This window comes from Geotrypetes seraphini, chromosome 16 (assembly GCF_902459505.1).
Source record: "Geotrypetes seraphini chromosome 16, aGeoSer1.1, whole genome shotgun sequence".
Lineage (NCBI taxonomy): Eukaryota > Metazoa > Chordata > Amphibia > Gymnophiona > Dermophiidae > Geotrypetes > Geotrypetes seraphini.
In genome coordinates this window covers 25,329,368-25,346,103 of record NC_047099.1, presented here as the reverse complement: position 1 = coordinate 25,346,103, position 16,736 = coordinate 25,329,368, and the positions used below count along the sequence as shown (strand labels likewise).

Genomic DNA, 16,736 nt, shown 5'->3' with positions numbered 1-16,736 from the left:
TATAAAACTCCTCCCCCTGCATTCAATTGGTGCTCACAAGATTATACCGTCCCCCACTCTATACCGATGTTTAATCCGTGGGGTTCAACTGTATCTAAAGAAAAAATGTATCTCTGTTCAAATTCATTTAGCTTAACAGGATCCCCCCGCCCCTCCCGTCCTGTTACTTTCTTAATAACCCGCCATTTCAACTCTGTCACTGTATGTTTAAACCTTAAACAGTGCTCCACCAAAGGAGCTTGCATGATCTTATTCACAATTCGAGATTTGTGCTCAGTTAGCCTGGTTTTTATTTTTCTGCTCGTGCGCCCAACATATATAAGTTCGCACGGGCATACTATGACGTAGATCACCCCCTCAGAATCACAATTAGTGATATGTTGTGCCTTCAAAATGTCAGGACGACCCGGAACATCCCAAGTTTTTCCTTATATATGTTGGGCGCACGAGCAGAAAAATAAAAACCAGGCTAACTGAGCACAAATCTCGAATTGTGAATAAGATCATGCAAGCTCCTTTGGTGGAGCACTGTTTAAGGTTTAAACATACAGTGACAGAGTTGAAATGGCGGGTTATTAAGAAAGTAACAGGACGGGAGGGGCGGGGGGATCCTGTTAAGCTAAATGAATTTGAACAGAGATACATTTTTTCTTTAGATACAGTTGAACCCCACGGATTAAACATCGGTATAGAGTGGGGGACGGTATAATCTTGTGAGCACCAATTGAATGCAGGGGGAGGAGTTTTATATGACAGCGAGGGAGGATTTAAATTCCGGTCCGAGGACGCCGGCGCCATCTTTTCTCATGAAAGTAGTGGAGTCGGATGGCGGCGGCGCCCTCGGTAAGTACACTTTTGAATTGAACTACCACTGACATTGAAATAATTTCAGATAGGAGGGGAGTAGTGCACACAACTGTATGTGACTCTTTTTCTCTTTTTAATATTTTTGCAGGGAGACCCTTGATAAAACACAAATGCTGTGAAACATGTCGGGTCTGACTCCCTGGGTTTAACGCTGAGATAAGTATCAAGTACTTTTCAAAATCACGATACTCAGAAAGAGAATATTTATTTCTTAAAACTTCTTAAAGTCCAAGTTTAATGACTGATATTTATACTAAAAATTTACTAAAAAATATAAAATATAAAAACAAATAAATTTAGGATACAAACCCGACAGCCAATGATGAGGCTCCCACAATAAATCTCCCGCTCTTTAAATTTTACATTGCGGTGGAGTGGTGGGGCTGAGGCGTCAGGTTTACAATTCAAATTAATCTGGACACATTTCTTGACACATACATTAATCATTTTTTTGTCTAGATTATACCAATCTAATTTTGGCGGCCATAGGTTTAATGAGCTTAAATTGAAAGCAGACATGCTTTTTAGGAGGGGATCGCATCCCCCCAAATATGAACAAACACACACCCATCAATTATTTCCCAATAGCAAATTTTAATACAGACACAGAAAGGGCAACATCTCTACAACGGCTCTCCACGGATGCCTTGGAAGTGGGAGGTAGTGGAGAGGAATGAGAGGAAATGCCCAATGTCTTCTATATCCCGAGTAAAAGCAGAGTGTATAAAAACAAAGGCCTAGATGTGACCAGACTTACAAACGACTCCTGGCAGAAGCTTACAACAAAGGGGAAGTTCCAGCTGAGGAAGAGGGCCCATGACAAAGTGGCCATAGATCTTCTACTGCTTATAAGCTGTCTTTTCCGTCATTTAAAGGTGTTCAGTCAAGGAGTCAAGTCTTTCGTTCTTGCTGTTTTCTATACAATGAATTACCCATCAGTCTGGTCATGCACTACCTATCAAATCTTCTGCTATTTTGGATTAGGTTTTTTAATAAATATATACTATGTAAAATGTTAATATAAACCACATCAATCCCTCTTTTGCAGGGATGATGCAGTATATAAAACAAAGAATTAGATTAGGTTAGATTTGGGGGAAAAGATGAGCTTCCAGGCTAGGGTGAGCACTCTGTGCCACTTTGCCTGTTGATATAAGAATCTGTTGTCACCCTGTTGGACAGAATCTTCACTGGTTTCCCCTGCATCAGACTGACAAATACCGGTAGCACCTGCAAACAGCTCTCAGTTCCAGAAGACTGACTGACCACAATGCCTCAGTAGGAGTCTATTACCCCTGAGCTGTGTGATGAAGACAATTAACCTACCATCCGGAAAGGCTGGCATCTGTGGTCACCACTATTCATACTGGAGATAATAAGGAGAGACCTTTTTGAAGGTTGGCTCCAACACCCATTGATTGGACATTATCTCTGCCATTCCTCAAAAAATCATGAGAAATAGTCTCCTATCAAAGCGCCTGAGGGGTGTGCCATAACTCCATAATCGCAAACGGCAGGAAGCATTGGAGAAGTAAGGATTTTGACCAAAACTTGTTTTGTTTCCTTGAAAGAGCCATCTGTTTCTGCTGAAATCATGGATTAGACCGCCCTGGTCTATAACTCTTGGCATCTTGGAAGAGCAAATGGGACTGGGGCCCGAATGAAAAGATAGTTTGGGTTTATCCTCTGGCAAACACTGATCTCTAGACTCTCCAAATCTTTACCCATCAATAATTTGTCTCAAGAGTGCGCCTTAGTGAGCGTGGACTTGGAAGCAGCATCAGCAGCCTAATGCCTGAGATAGATCAAACACCTTTTAGAAATCACCAAGGCCATGCCTTTAGCCCAATCCCTTAGATCAGGGGTGTCCAACCTGCGGCCCGAGGTTCGTATGCGGCCCAGTGAAGTATTTTGTGTGGCCCCGGTCGAGGGCGATGCAGTGTTTTCCTTTGCTGCCCCTGGGTGTTTACCGTCTTGCCGGCTCCCTTCTGTGTCTTACTGCAGCGTTTGCACGTTTGTGCGGCCCCAGAAACATTTTTTTCAGCCAATGCGGCCCAGTGAAGCCAAAAGGTTGGACACCCCTGCCTTAGATGATCATAAAGAATGTCTACTAAATATGCTAAGATGGAAAGTCTAGGTAAAACAGGGAATCCGACTGCTGCTCTAAAGCACTATTCTGTTGAATACAGTGGAAAGAAGCTCAGGTAGCAGAAGAGCCACAAACAGCAGCTTGAAGACACAGGGAAACCACTTCATAGGAAAGTTTCAGGTGTGCTTCCTTAAGAGCCATGCTACTTTCCACTGGAAGCAAAGTTTTCTTCGTGACAGCCATGACTAATGTATTCACCTTAGGAAGTTTAAGCTTGTTCAATTCATCCGACAGAAGAGGATCTAGCAAGACATCGCCCAAACTACTTTCAGGATAGCATCAAGGGATACCATTGCACAGAAATCCACTCCTGCATGAAATGTACAGTAAAACACTTTAGGAAAGTTCTTTGTTCCCAACATAAATCGGGATCAGATGTAGCAAGAAAGGCAAGGGGAAGAAGATTTGAGAACCTCCAAAGCGTTTTTGTATTAAAGTAGGGAAAGAAAGATTAGGTTCTTACCTTGATAATCTTCTTTCTTGTAGATGTGTCTAGTAGTCCTGAATGCTAAGATTATGCTTCTGCAGAATGATATGACTCATCTTTCAAGTCTGCCCCCTTCCCAGTAGGCTTACTCCTGCCCCCTCAGTTTGCACAAAAGCAGTAAAGAGCCGCTGTAATAAAAGACATCACCGGAAGGAGGGCAACGGGAAGAACTCTCCAACACTATACTTCTGTTCTGAAACAAGTATAGCATTATCAAAATTATACAAAAATAAGTGCAACTGGCACAAACATTATGGAGCATGCAATGACTCACATGTCCTGCTAAGAAGCAGAAACTCAGATGATATCCCTTTTTTTTTCCAGCTTAGCTGAGACAGAGAAATTCAAACACAGACTGAAAATGAGACACAAGGTGGGGCTTCGGAACTATTAGACATCTACAAGAAAGAAGTTTATTAAGATAAGAACCTAATCTTTCTTTCTAGTGCAACGTATCTAGTAGTCCTGAACACTAGAGACGTACCAAAGCAGTTCCCCAAGTCGAGCGTGGGACTTCTGAACCTACCTTTAATACTGAGGACTCAAAAGAGATATCCTCCCTGGTTGTCATATCTACTCTATAATACCTGGTAAAGGTATGAAGAGTAGACCATACCACTACTCTACAAATCTTCACAAGGGAGCTCGCCCAAGCCTCTCCCCATGAGGTAGCCACCTCTCTGGTAGAGTGTGTGATCAGAAGCTGCTTACCACAATCCATATACACGGAGGAAATTGCCATTTTAATCCATCTAGAGATCGAGACCTTGGACACAGACACCTGTCTTTCTTAGCATGACAGAGACTTAAAACTCATTCGTAACTTCGAGGTAGCAAAGAAGCACTTTCCTGATATCTAGCAAATGCAATATTTTGTCCTTTCACTTTGACCCTGTAGGCTGAAAGGTGGGCAAATGGCCTTCCTAATTAACAGCCATGTTGAAAGGAACTCGCAGATACTCCAAGCGCTGGGTCGGTTCTAAGTGACTCTTCTTGAAGTTGACTATCCACCAAGTCCTGCAAGACTTGGACCACTCTCAAGACTTCCTTGGACAGGGCCCTGATCAACCAATCATCCAAATACAAGTGTACTTGGACCCCTGCTTTGCGCAGGTGCACTGCTACCACCACCATCACCTTGGTAAAGGTTTGAGGTGCTGTGGCAAGGTCAAAGGGGAGAGCGGAGAATTGGAAATGCTGCTCCAGTATGTGGAACTGCAAATACCTCCTCTGAGCCGAGAAAATGGGAATGTGGAGATAGGCATCCGTCAAACAAGAAATTCCCCAGGTGCCACCATTGCAATGACCAAACAAATGGTCTCCACGTGGAAGTGAGGTATTTTCAGCACAGCATTGACCGACTTGAGGTCCAGAATTGACCTCCAGTCATCTGGGCTTTTCTTTGGCACTATGTAGTATATGGAGTATCTGCCTTTATCTGAGTCTTTGTCTGGAACTAGCTCTATGATGCAGAGATCGAGGAGCCTTTGCACTGTTGCCTGGACTCTAAGGGCTCTCTGGATGGACAAAGAGGTCCAGAAAGGGGGCATAAACTCGATCTTGTAACCTTCTCAAACAACCTCCAGGACCTGACGATCTGTACGTATCTGTGTTCAGACTGTCCAGTAAGCCAACAGCATGCACCCTATCTGGGGGTAGGGTGGGGGATCCAGCCAGTGGCTTGGCATCACTGCACTCTCTTGGATGCTGGAGAGGGGTGAGATCCAGACTTACTGCCGTCTGTCCCCACTTAAACTTTGCTGCGACCCCTGAAGAAACATCTGCATCACTTGGCCTCCTGCATAAGAAAATTCCTGTGCCCACAAAATCTGAGCTGCCTGTGGTCTGCTGTCCAGCAAGGTCTTAATGCGACTGTCTGTAACACTAGCCATCAGGTCATCCAGACCCTTTCCAATTAGCATCTTCCCCTTCAAGGATAGCCTGATGAGGGTGGCCTTAGAAGCTGTGTCTCCTGCCCAATCCAAAGCATCTGTCAAGCAGAGATAGAATAGGCCGACACCTTGCTCATGACTCTTAAGATGTCAGAGCATCTGTTACATAATACACCCCAGAAAGGATCATCCGAGGGTCCTTGTCTGCCTCTGAGGTGGGACCCGAGCTAGCCAAGTGTGGCAAGCTGCTTTAATTCCTATCTTTAAGTTTGACTGCTTGTGCAGCGAAGGAAGAATTTTTTGAGTACACTGGTACCTTGGAATCCAAACTTAATCTGTTCCAGAACCCTGTTTGAGTTCCAAGACAATTTTTCTCATTGAAAATAATAGAGAAACTGGATTAATCCGTTCCTTGGTCCCACAAACTCAGATTGTCCCACTGGACACATGGCTAATATAGATGGCCTGAGGGCTGTGCATGAGCAATGCGCTGTGGCATATACAGCAAGATCGGGCCCCTCCAACCGGCTGAGATAGCAAGATCGGGCCCCCACTAGCAGAGACAGCAAGATCGGTATCTGCAAGCGGTGCTCAGCCCAAAGTTTCCCTCTGACGCAAACCGCCAGGGTGAAGCCTTGCATATGGGATCTCGATGACCCTGGCAGGGACTCGCTGAAGGTCCTCCTGGGCTCTGTGGCTTCAAGTGACCTGCGCTTCTCCAGATCTCCTTCGAAGGGCTCTAGATAGGGCCTCTTCTCCTGTTACTGTCCCTCCTACGGATTCCCAGTCCTAAAGGACACAGAGGAGGCTGAGCCTAAGACTCTCGTGGTATGCAGATGCTCCTCGGCCAACCATCTTAGAACAAACCTGGCATGATACAGGGATAGAAAGGCCTGAGGGGTTCATCCCTATTGATTTTAAGCTAAATCAAGGGGTTTTGAGACAGACAGAGGCTTTAGAAAAAAAGATTGTTTAAAATTCAAAGATGGCCACCGTCAGCGAATTTGCACCAAAAATGGCTGGGGGGGGGGGGGGGGAACTTCCCTGAAGTTCAAAAACTACAGGTAAAGAGATTTTGGAGGAGAGGGACCCTTGCTCTGGCCCCTGAAATCCTCAAATTTAACTTTTTAAGAACCCACCTACTCCCAATTTTCCCCATAGGCTATAATAACAGCCTTATCTCACTGTGCCATGTACCACCTGCCTGCCTCAGCTCAGATGTGCAGCTGGAACAAAGGGAGAAAACTCTGCCTCACTGGTTCGCTCTATGAACTTGGTCTTCGGGCTGCCAGTCAGACCAATGTCAAATTGAGCCTCAACCCCCCAAAATTCTCTCGCTGCGACATGCAGCCGATCCAGTTTTAATTCTAGCCAAGCAAGGAAGGAGCCAGCCTGTGTTCAAGCTCCTGATAAATCAGGAACACAAGCAGCTACTCGGGTGATAGCCCCCGAGTTCCAAAAATATTACAGCAGGCTGGCTAGATATGTATTTCTTGAGGGCTGATTCTGCTAGCAGCATACTTCCGCCATGAGAGTCTGCATCTTCTTCCAGGCAGAGGTCCTAACAAGAGGAAACCTCTGGGCATTGAGCCTCCAACTTAAAATGACAGGAAGAAACCTGAACATAATAAAACCGCAGAGCAAATCAGAAACACATCTGAGCAACTTGCTTGCAAAAGAAAAACTGAGGGAAAGGATCAAGCCTTCTGAAAAGAGGTGGAGTTGAAAGATGAGCAATATTCTGCAAGCAACTTGCGGGTTCAGATGCATAACTCTAGCCTTCAGGATTTCTAGACATATTTCACTAGAACTTTTCTTATTGAAGAACCTCACTGTAGTGGAGTTATCATCTTCATTTGTAAATGATTCCCATCTTCTAAGAGGGTTTCAATATCTGAATGAATAGAAGCTGCCTGATACAGCAAGAGCGGACTATCTAACGCATTGGAAAACATGCTTTATACACAGCAAAGCAGATTTCTCCTGCCTCACTGGATGCATAAAAGGTTCCAAAAACAAACTGGCAAGCAGTCTGCAAGTTCCAAAAGGAATGAAGACAGAGGCAAACATGACGTTTAGAAAATAGGAGACTTTATTAAAAAAATAAATTAATTAAAAATGAATGCCTAACATGCTCATGTTTCGCCCAGCGAGGAATGCTATGGGGTTAAAACATACTGTTAAAACAAACAAAACCAATATATGAAATCATATAAGACCAATATAAGACTAAAAAATCATAAAATCATATTAAGACCAATAAAAACATATGGTAATTGAAAATATTAAAAACTAACATAAAAAGGACATAATAGTACCAAATTGAATAAAGAGATACATACATATATCATAGAAAAGCAGGCTTGAAAAAAATGTGCAAAGTACAAATTCACACAACAAACTAAAACATTAAGAAAATGTGTTTGGGAACCAAAGCAAATCGCAATTTACATCACCAAAGGCTATGCTGCAAAAAAACACAAATACAGCAGCACACATCAAGCAGTTGGTAAAAGAAATCTAAAAGCGTTTCAAAGAACAACCAAGCAGCACTCAGCAGGATTGCAACCTCCAGAGGGGTACCTAGCATCTAGTTAAGTGTGGCTGGAGCTTTCCTCAAAGTACTGGTGGGTCACATGACTGCACTGCAGCACCAGGTTAAAAATTGTCCCATATGAACTTTTCCAGGATAAGCTGTATATTATTGTCCTATTATTGTCCTATTACGTCCTCTGGAAGCGCATTCCAGGTGTCCACCACCCGCTGAGTAAAGAAAAACTTCCTAGCATTTGTTTTGAATCTATCCCCTTCCAATTTTTCCGAATGCCCTCTTGTTCTTTTATGTTTTGAGAATAGATTCTTCAAATTCTCAAAACATAAAAGAACAAGAGGGCATTCGGAAAAATTGGAAGGGGATAGATTCAAAACAAATGCTAGGAAGTTTTTCTTTACTCAGCGGGTGGTGGACACCTGGAATGTGCTTCCAGAGGACGTAATAGGACAGATTACGGTAATGGGGTTTAAGAAAGGATTGGACAATTTTCTGTTGGAAAAGGGGTTAGAGGGGTATAGATAGAGGATTGCTGCATAGGTCCTGGACCTGTTGGGCCGCCGCGTGAGCGGACTGCTGGGCGCGATGGACCTCGGGTCTGACCCGGCAGAGGCATTGCTTATGTTCTTATTGCTTATGTTCTTATAGGTTTAAAAGCAAGTTAAAATGCTTTCTTTTTAAACATGCTTTTGACTGCTAGTTTTTTATAGCTAAGATACACCTTCTAATTCCAGCCTTGATCTTAAGTTTCCATCCTTTTACCCCCTCTCTATTGTAATATCCCTCATCCGTCTCATTGACTATCATTCCCTATATTTCCTCCCCCGTTTCCCTTTTGGTCCTGTTTATGTTAAGTGTTCTGTCTATGTTATTTATACTGAACCCTTGTATTTGTATTATTATATTTTTTAGATTTGTTCTTCACTTTGTATTACGATTAAGCGATTCAGCAAGTTTTAAATAAAACTTGAAATATAACCAGCTTAAAGACAGACCCTAACCGGAAACACCCCCCAAACAGTTAAAAAAATATTTTAAAATACCTTGTGCTCGCAGCGGGCGGGTGTTGTGAGCAAACTTTTTTCACCGTGAGCCAAAAATATCGGGCGCCAGCAAGTTATGAGCCAACTCGCCCGATTCTCCTCTCGCCGCCCTGCCATCTGCCGTACGCCTCTTCCGATTGTGCGCTGTGACGTGAAACGTGTGCGCTGCAATGTAATATTTTGTGCGCCAGCGCAGCTTAGCGGGAACACTGGTTCAAATGGTTTTATTTATTTCCCCAAATTTATTTTTGTTATACGCATTGAAAATATTTGATATTGCGTTTAAATCAAAATCTCAATAAACTTGAAACGAGTGCCCGTGAGATTGTGGGAGGGTTAAATACTCAAAACTTAGAAGTTTTTGCTACGCCAGCTTTCTGGTATCTTTACATACAGTGGCGTACCTAGCATATGTAACATCTGGGGCCCATCATTTTTTGGCACCCCCCCCCCATCTGTAAGAAAAACATGATTTTTAGTAACAAACCACACGTCACACATGAGTACCTAGGAAAAGGCAGCATCTTACATATTGCAGTGAGCAGTACATCAATACACCCATTGTAAAACTAAACAAGCCAGACCAGCACAGATCAATCCTACACCGTCAATCCTAACAGAAAACACACAGAACACAGAAAACACCTTCGCCTAGTAAGGAATATGTAATCACAAACTAACCCCTCCCTCTTTTACAAAACTGTAGTGTGGATTTTAGCTACGGAGGTAACAGCTCTGATGCTCATAAAATTCTGAGCATCAGAGCTGCTACCACCAAGGCTGGTGCTAAAAACGCTTCACAGTTTTGTAAAAGGAGGGATAAAATAAAAATACATAGACAAAGGTTAAATTGAACCAGCAAGAAGCTGGACTCTGCATACAATGCTTCACAGAAACAGTGACACATGTCTCCTAAAGCAATAAATAAATAGAAATTTTTTTCTACCTTTGTCTTCTGTGGTTTCTCCTTTCCTCATCTTCTTGTAACTCTCTTCCTTCCATCCACTGTCTGCCGTCTCTCTTCCCCTATATGGCATCTTCTCTCCTTCTATGCCCCTTCCAGAAACTGTATGCCTCCCCCTTCCATCTCTCCTTTCACCCCATTGGTCTGGCATCTCTCTCCTCGCCTTCCCTCTCCCACACCTCTCCTCATAGTCTGGTATCTCCCCTTCCCTGATTCTCTGGCATCTCTCTCCTTTCCTTTTCTTCCATCTTTCGCTCCCCCTCCATGCTCTCACATCTCCCCCTTCCTTTTCCCTTAGACTGGCATACCTTCCTCCTACGCTCCAAGCCCTGGCATCTCCTTTAATTCCCTCCCTCATCTTCCTTCTCCCTCCAGCTGGGTACCGCAACACTCTTCCCTGCAGCTCTGCACTTCCCCACAATTGCCATGCTTCGGTTCCTCTTCTTCCTTCCTTCCTCCCCCCCCCCCCCCCGCGGGACCCTGCGGCACCATCAACTCTTACTCCCTCTAATGTCGGCCCTGCAGCTCCAGACTTCCTCGCACCTTCTCCCCTCCCCCTTTGGATCGCTATTATTTTAAATGTTATAGCCGCGGAGCTGTATCCATCAGTGGAGATGTCTAACCTCGGCCTGCCCCGGAACTCTTACTGCAGCAGCCGCCCGTCTAGGCAGGAACAGGAAGTCACTGTTGCAGTAAGAGTTCCGGGGCAGGCCGAGGTTAGACATCTCCACTGATGGATACAGCTCCGCGGCTATAACATTTAAAATAATAGCGATCCAAAGGGGGAGGGGAGAAGGTGCGAGGAAGTCTGGAGCTGCAGGGCCGACATTAGAGGGAGTAAGAGTTGATGGTGCCGCAGGGTCCCGCGGGGGGGGGGGGAGGAAGGAAGGAAGAAGAGGAACCGAAGCATGGCAATTGTGGGGAAGTGCAATCCCCCCAATGCGTCCCCTTACCTTACCTCCCCTTACCTTTGCGACGCGTGTGTGCGCTGTGAAGAGAAACTTGTGCGCTGCGATGTAATATTTTGTGCGCGAGCGCAGGCCAGCGCAGCTTAGCGGGAACACTGGCTGGGGCTCTTCTCTCTGGAAAAAAGGAGGCTCAGGGGAGATATGATAGAGACCTTCAGGATCATGAGGGGCATAGAGAGGGTGGATAGGGACAGATTCTTCAGGCTGAAGGGGACAACAGGTACGAGGGGGCATTCGGAGAAACTGAAGGGAGATAGGTTCAAAACAAATGCAAGGAAGTTTTTTTTCACCCAAAGGGTCGTGGACACCTGGAATGCGCTACCGGAGGAAGTGATCAGGCAGAGTACGGTACAGGGATTCAAACAGGGATTGGACGGATTCCTGAGGGATAAAGGGATCGTGGGATACTGAGAGAGGTGCTGGGATGTAACACAGGTATAGAAAGCTAACCAGGTAATAAGTATAGAAACCCAACAGGTCGTGCATGTGCAAGACCAGAGGGTTAGGACTTTGATGGGAAGATAAGACTCAATGGGAAACCAAGGTGGCAAGGGGGCCCCTTCTGGTGATTCAGACAGGTCGTGACCTGTTTGGGCCGCCGCGGGAGCGGACTGCTGGGCAGGATGGACCTATGGTCTGACCCGGCGGAGGCACTGCTTATGTTCTTATGTTATGTTCTTAACCCTCAAAAAATACTTTAAAGGGCCTCATTTTAAAACACCTCAAGGCATAAACGTGGATAGCATATCCCTTCTATTATCCACTAATTGCTTTAAACGTATTAATTGCTTTAAAAATCACAATAAAACGCTGAAGGTAAGATAGCCACTGCCACGCTACTGTGCCTTAGTAAAAGGACCCCTTTTTATTTTTCCTTTTAGAAACTGCTTGACGCATGCTGATGTATTATCTCAGGGATGAGACCTGAGCATTTTAATGTTTATTCCTGGTCGCAATGGCGCAGATATAAAAATTGGCCTTTACTATCGTCCCCCCAGGACAGGCGGAAGTCACTGACTCAGAAATGATGGAGGAAATCAAACAAGTATGCAAGACAGGCAATGTAGTTATATTGGGAGACTTCAATTTCCCAGGAATAGACTGGAAACTAGGAGCCTCCAACTGCGGCAAGGAGGCCAAGTTCCTGGAGGTGCTAGGGGATTGCTTCCTGGAGCAAATGGTAAAAGAGCCGACAAGAGGCGACGCCACCTTGGACTTGGTCCTAAATGGTCTCACTGGACCGATAACAGAAGTAGAAGTCATGGTTCCACTGGGAACGAGTGATCACAATGTAATCAACTTTAAACTTGACATCGGGAAAGGGAAACATGTCAAAACCTTAACCACCACCTTAAACTTTAAAAAGGGTAAATACGATTGCATGAGAGCCATGGTAACAAAACGACTCGAGAAGATGGTGGACAAACTTGAAACAGTAGATCAGGCATGGTGCCTATTGAAAAATACTATTGCAGAAGCACAAGATCTCTACATTCCGAGGATTTCCAAAGATCGGAGAACTAAAGGCAAAAGAGAACCGGCATGGCTTACCATACAGGTGAAGGAAGCCATAAAGGTAAAGAAGGACTCTTTCAAAAAATGGAAATGCACGAAGACAACCGAAGCCTGGAACAAACATAAAGATGAACAGAAGAAATGTCACAAGGCGGTGAGGGAAGCAAAACAGGACTATGAGGAAAAAATAGCCCGGGAGGCCAAAAACTTCAAGCCCTTCTTTAGATACGTGAAAGGGAAAAAACCTGCAAAAGAGGCAGTGGGACCCCTGGACGACAAGGGAAGAAAAGGGTACATCAAGGAAGATAAACAAATCGCAGACAAACTAAATTCCTTCTTTGCGTCCGTTTTTACGAAGGAGGACACCTCAACAATACCTGAAGCGGAGAAAGTGTTTGCAGGAGAAATAGAAGACAGCCTCACCACAGTTGAAGTGGACTTAGCCCAGATATACTATCAGATCGACAAACTTAAAAGTGACAAATCACCTGGACCGGATGAAATTCACCCGAGAGTCTTGAAGGAATTGAAGATTGAAATTGGAGAGTTATTGCAAAAACTTGCAAACCTGTCAATCAGAACTGGTCAGATACCAGACGACTGGAGGAAAGCGAACGTCACGCCAATTTTCAAAAAAGGATCGAGAGGAGAACCGGGCAACTATAGACCTGTGAGTCTTACGTCTGTCCCCGGCAAGATGATTGAATCACTGATCAAGGATAGCATAGTTCAGCACTTGGACACACACGACTTGATGAAACCCAGTCAACATGGATTCAGGAAAGGGAAATCGTGTCTGACGAATTTACTCCAATTCTTTGAGACCGTGAACGAGCAAATTGATAGTGGAAAGCCGGTGGACATAATATACTTGGACTTCCAGAAAGCATTTGACAAAGTTCCACACGAAAGACTTCTCAGGAAGCTACAAAGCCATGGCATAGAGGGAGATATACAAAGATGGATAGGCAAATGGCTGGAAAACCGAAAGCAGAGAGTGGGCATAAATGGGAAGTTCTCCGACTGGGAGAGAGTGACTAGTGGTGTGCCCCAGGGCTCGGTACTTGGGCCGATCCTTTTTAATATTTATATCAATGACCTGGAAAACGGAACATCCAGTGAGATCATCAAGTTTGCAGACGACACAAAACTCTGCCGGGCAATCAGATCGCAGGAGGACAGTGAGGAACTCCAGAGCGATTTGTGTCGGTTACAAAAATGGGCGGAGAAATGGCAGATGAAGTTCAACGTGGAGAAATGCAAGGTAATGCATTTAGGCAGTAAAAATAAGGAATACGAGTACAGAATGTCAGGTGCAACTCTGGGGAAAAGTGAACAAGAAAGAGATCTGGGTGTACTGATAGATAGGACCCTGAAGCCGTCGGCACAATGCGTGGCAGCGGCAAATAAGGCAAATAGAATGTTGGGCATGATAAAGAAAGGAATCTCGAGTAGATCGGAGAAAGTTATAATGCCGCTTTATAGGGCAATGGTCAGACCCCACTTGGAATACTGCGTCCAACATTGGTCTCCCTACCTAAAGAAGGATATAAAACTGCTGGAGAGGGTGCAGAGACGAGCAACTAAACTAGTGAAGGGTATGGAGAAACTGGAATATGAGGATCGACTTAAAACACTGGGATTGTTCTCCCTTGAGAAAAGGAGACTGCGTGGGGATATGATCGAGACCTTCAAAATACTGAAAGGAATTGACAAAATAGAGCAGAGAAGATTATTTACAATGTCCAATTTGACACGGACAAGAGGACATGAAATGAAGCTAAGGGGGGGCAAGTTCAGGACTAATGTCAGGAAGTTCTGCTTCACACAGAGAGTGGTTGACATCTGGAATACTCTCCCAGGGGAGATTATTGCGGAATCGACAGTCCTAGGTTTCAAAAGCAAACTAGATGCATATCTCCTTGAGATAGGCATATAAAGATATGGTTGGCTATAAAATAAGCCAGGTGAATACCTAGCAGGGCCTCCGCGTGTGCGGATCGCCGGACTTGATGGACCGAAGGTCTGATCCGGAGATGGCGCTTCTTATGTTCTTATGTCTCACATCACACTGCACATCTTTTAAGCCTGTGTTTTTACGATATATGTACTTATTTACTGATGCATTTAGGGGCCCCCTTTACAAAGGCGCAGTAGCGAGTCTGCCATGGCAAATGCACTGAAGCCTATTCAATTCCTAATGGCCTCAATGCATTTGTTACAGCAAGCTCGCTACCGCAGCTTTGTTAAAAAGGCCCTTATTTATTCAACTGGTACTGTTAATTTTTAATATTGATTTATTATGATTTTCAGTTGTATGATTTTGAGATTTGGTCTTCTTACTTCGTTTATTGGTTTTAACAGTACGTTATTTTTAGCCCCTAAAGCCGCCCTTGTTGGGCCAAAAATTACTGTGTCAGGCATTCCTTTTTAACTAATTTACAGTATTTAACTAATAATTGTGTCTGCCGCTACATCTTCATTCACTGGATGCATATACAATCTTCCACTCTGGGAAAGAAACAAGAGAAAAATGGGTGGCAGATCGAAGGGACATGAATCTCAGGGTGATTGCCACATGCCGTATTACCCTCTAGTTAAGCCCGCTTACCTGAAGGAGGAACCTAATGGATAGAGAAGCAGGCGGCAGCGAAGAACCAGGAAAGTATTCTAGTTTCACTAAGGCTCCTTACAATCTCGGGCAAATCACTTAACCTTCCATTGTTTCAGGTACAAACTTTAAAGGATGAGCCCTGTAGGGACAGGGAAACACCTATCATATCCAAATATAGCTCACCTTGATCTACTATTGAAAAGGTACAAGCTAATTCAAAATTGCTTTTGAAAGCTCTGGGTTAACACACTGTACAAATGCACACGGAAATCCTCTCCGTGATTTCACACCTCTGAAGATGCATGAGCTCAGAAATGAAGTCTCCTTGCAAATGGGGAGTAAAGGGATTTAAAGGAGCATGTTAAGATAATGGGAAAACTCATCAGAGTGACAGGACTTGGTTGTGAATTCATTCATTTTGGAGGCAAACATTTTCCCAAATTAACCCCCAGATGCCTTGTCCAAAGATCTGCTCTGTGTAGTATGATTCCCAACTGCTAGGCTTTGGGCTAGAGATCCTGATCACCACCAGCTTTACCCCAAAGCTTCTCTTATAGATTCAGTTATGGCCACAGGAAAACATGCTTCCAACTGTTTTCAAAGAACCAGCAGTTAACTAGAACTATTTTTCCAACCTGCCAAGTTCTTTGTTGTCATCAGCAAGACCCAGATTTCAACACTGAACAAGCAAACAAAATATAAATGGGAAACAGCTACAAGGTTGAGGATACAGCCAGTAGTCTCCAGAGACAGTCTTGCCAAAAGCCCTACTTTTCAGTCAATCATGCTCCCAGCCTTCTTCTGCCATTACATAAAAAATAAATTCTGTCTTTTACATCCCAGCAAGAAACAGAGCAAAAGATGAACAAGGCCCCAGCAATAATCAGGCATAGTATCATAGATGACAGCAGAAAAAGACCCATACAGTCCGTCCAACAAAAACTCAAAGCATAAGGCATAATGCAGTGCTACATATGAAAACTTGACCTTCATTTGTCCTTTGCACTGGCCTTGTTCTCCAGCTACTGAAACTGTCAAAGCCCCATTCCAGTCCAGACAAATCTGTTTGGCCATGATTAGGGCATTGGCTTTGCTTCACAATTACTGAAGATGCCTTCTAAGCACTGCTAAGTTTGTTTGCTTCAGTGCAGCATTTTTGATGATGCATAAGACAGAGCAAGACCCACAACAATTCTAGGTAAAGAGCACAAACAAATAAAAGTGAGTATGAACACCCCCTTTAAAATAAAAATCTATCCTCATTCAGCAAAGCTGGGAACTGTCTTGCCCAACAAGACTATAGGTTTAGGTACGCCAAATACCAGGAATTGAAGAGCCCCTCACCATCTCAAAACCAAGACCACAAGACAAATATCCTATTGTTAACTTACTAGCTGTGGCCATGAAAAAGTCACTATCAATAAAGGGACAAGAAAAGAAATGTATCAGAAATAAAAGTGAAAGCATCTTTCAAAATAGTAACATATAACATAGTAAATGATGGCAGATAAAACCCCAAATGGTCCACCCAGTGGTACATACTCTAAAAATTAAATGATTTAATTTAAATTGTCCTTTTTCGTAGATATTTCTGGGCCAAAAACCCAGAGCTCTGCCTGGTAGTATGCTTAGGTTCCATCTACTGGAGTCTCAGTCAAAGCTCACTCCGGCCCATTGAAACCATCG

General features: G+C 44.1%; 1 protein-coding gene across 2 annotated transcripts in view; it reads right to left on the bottom strand.

The window, feature by feature from the left end:
• The window catches only part of SNX27 (sorting nexin 27), a 47,104-nt gene that overhangs the window by 26,549 nt on the left and 3,819 nt on the right, over window positions 1-16,736 (bottom strand). The window lies entirely within an intron of this gene.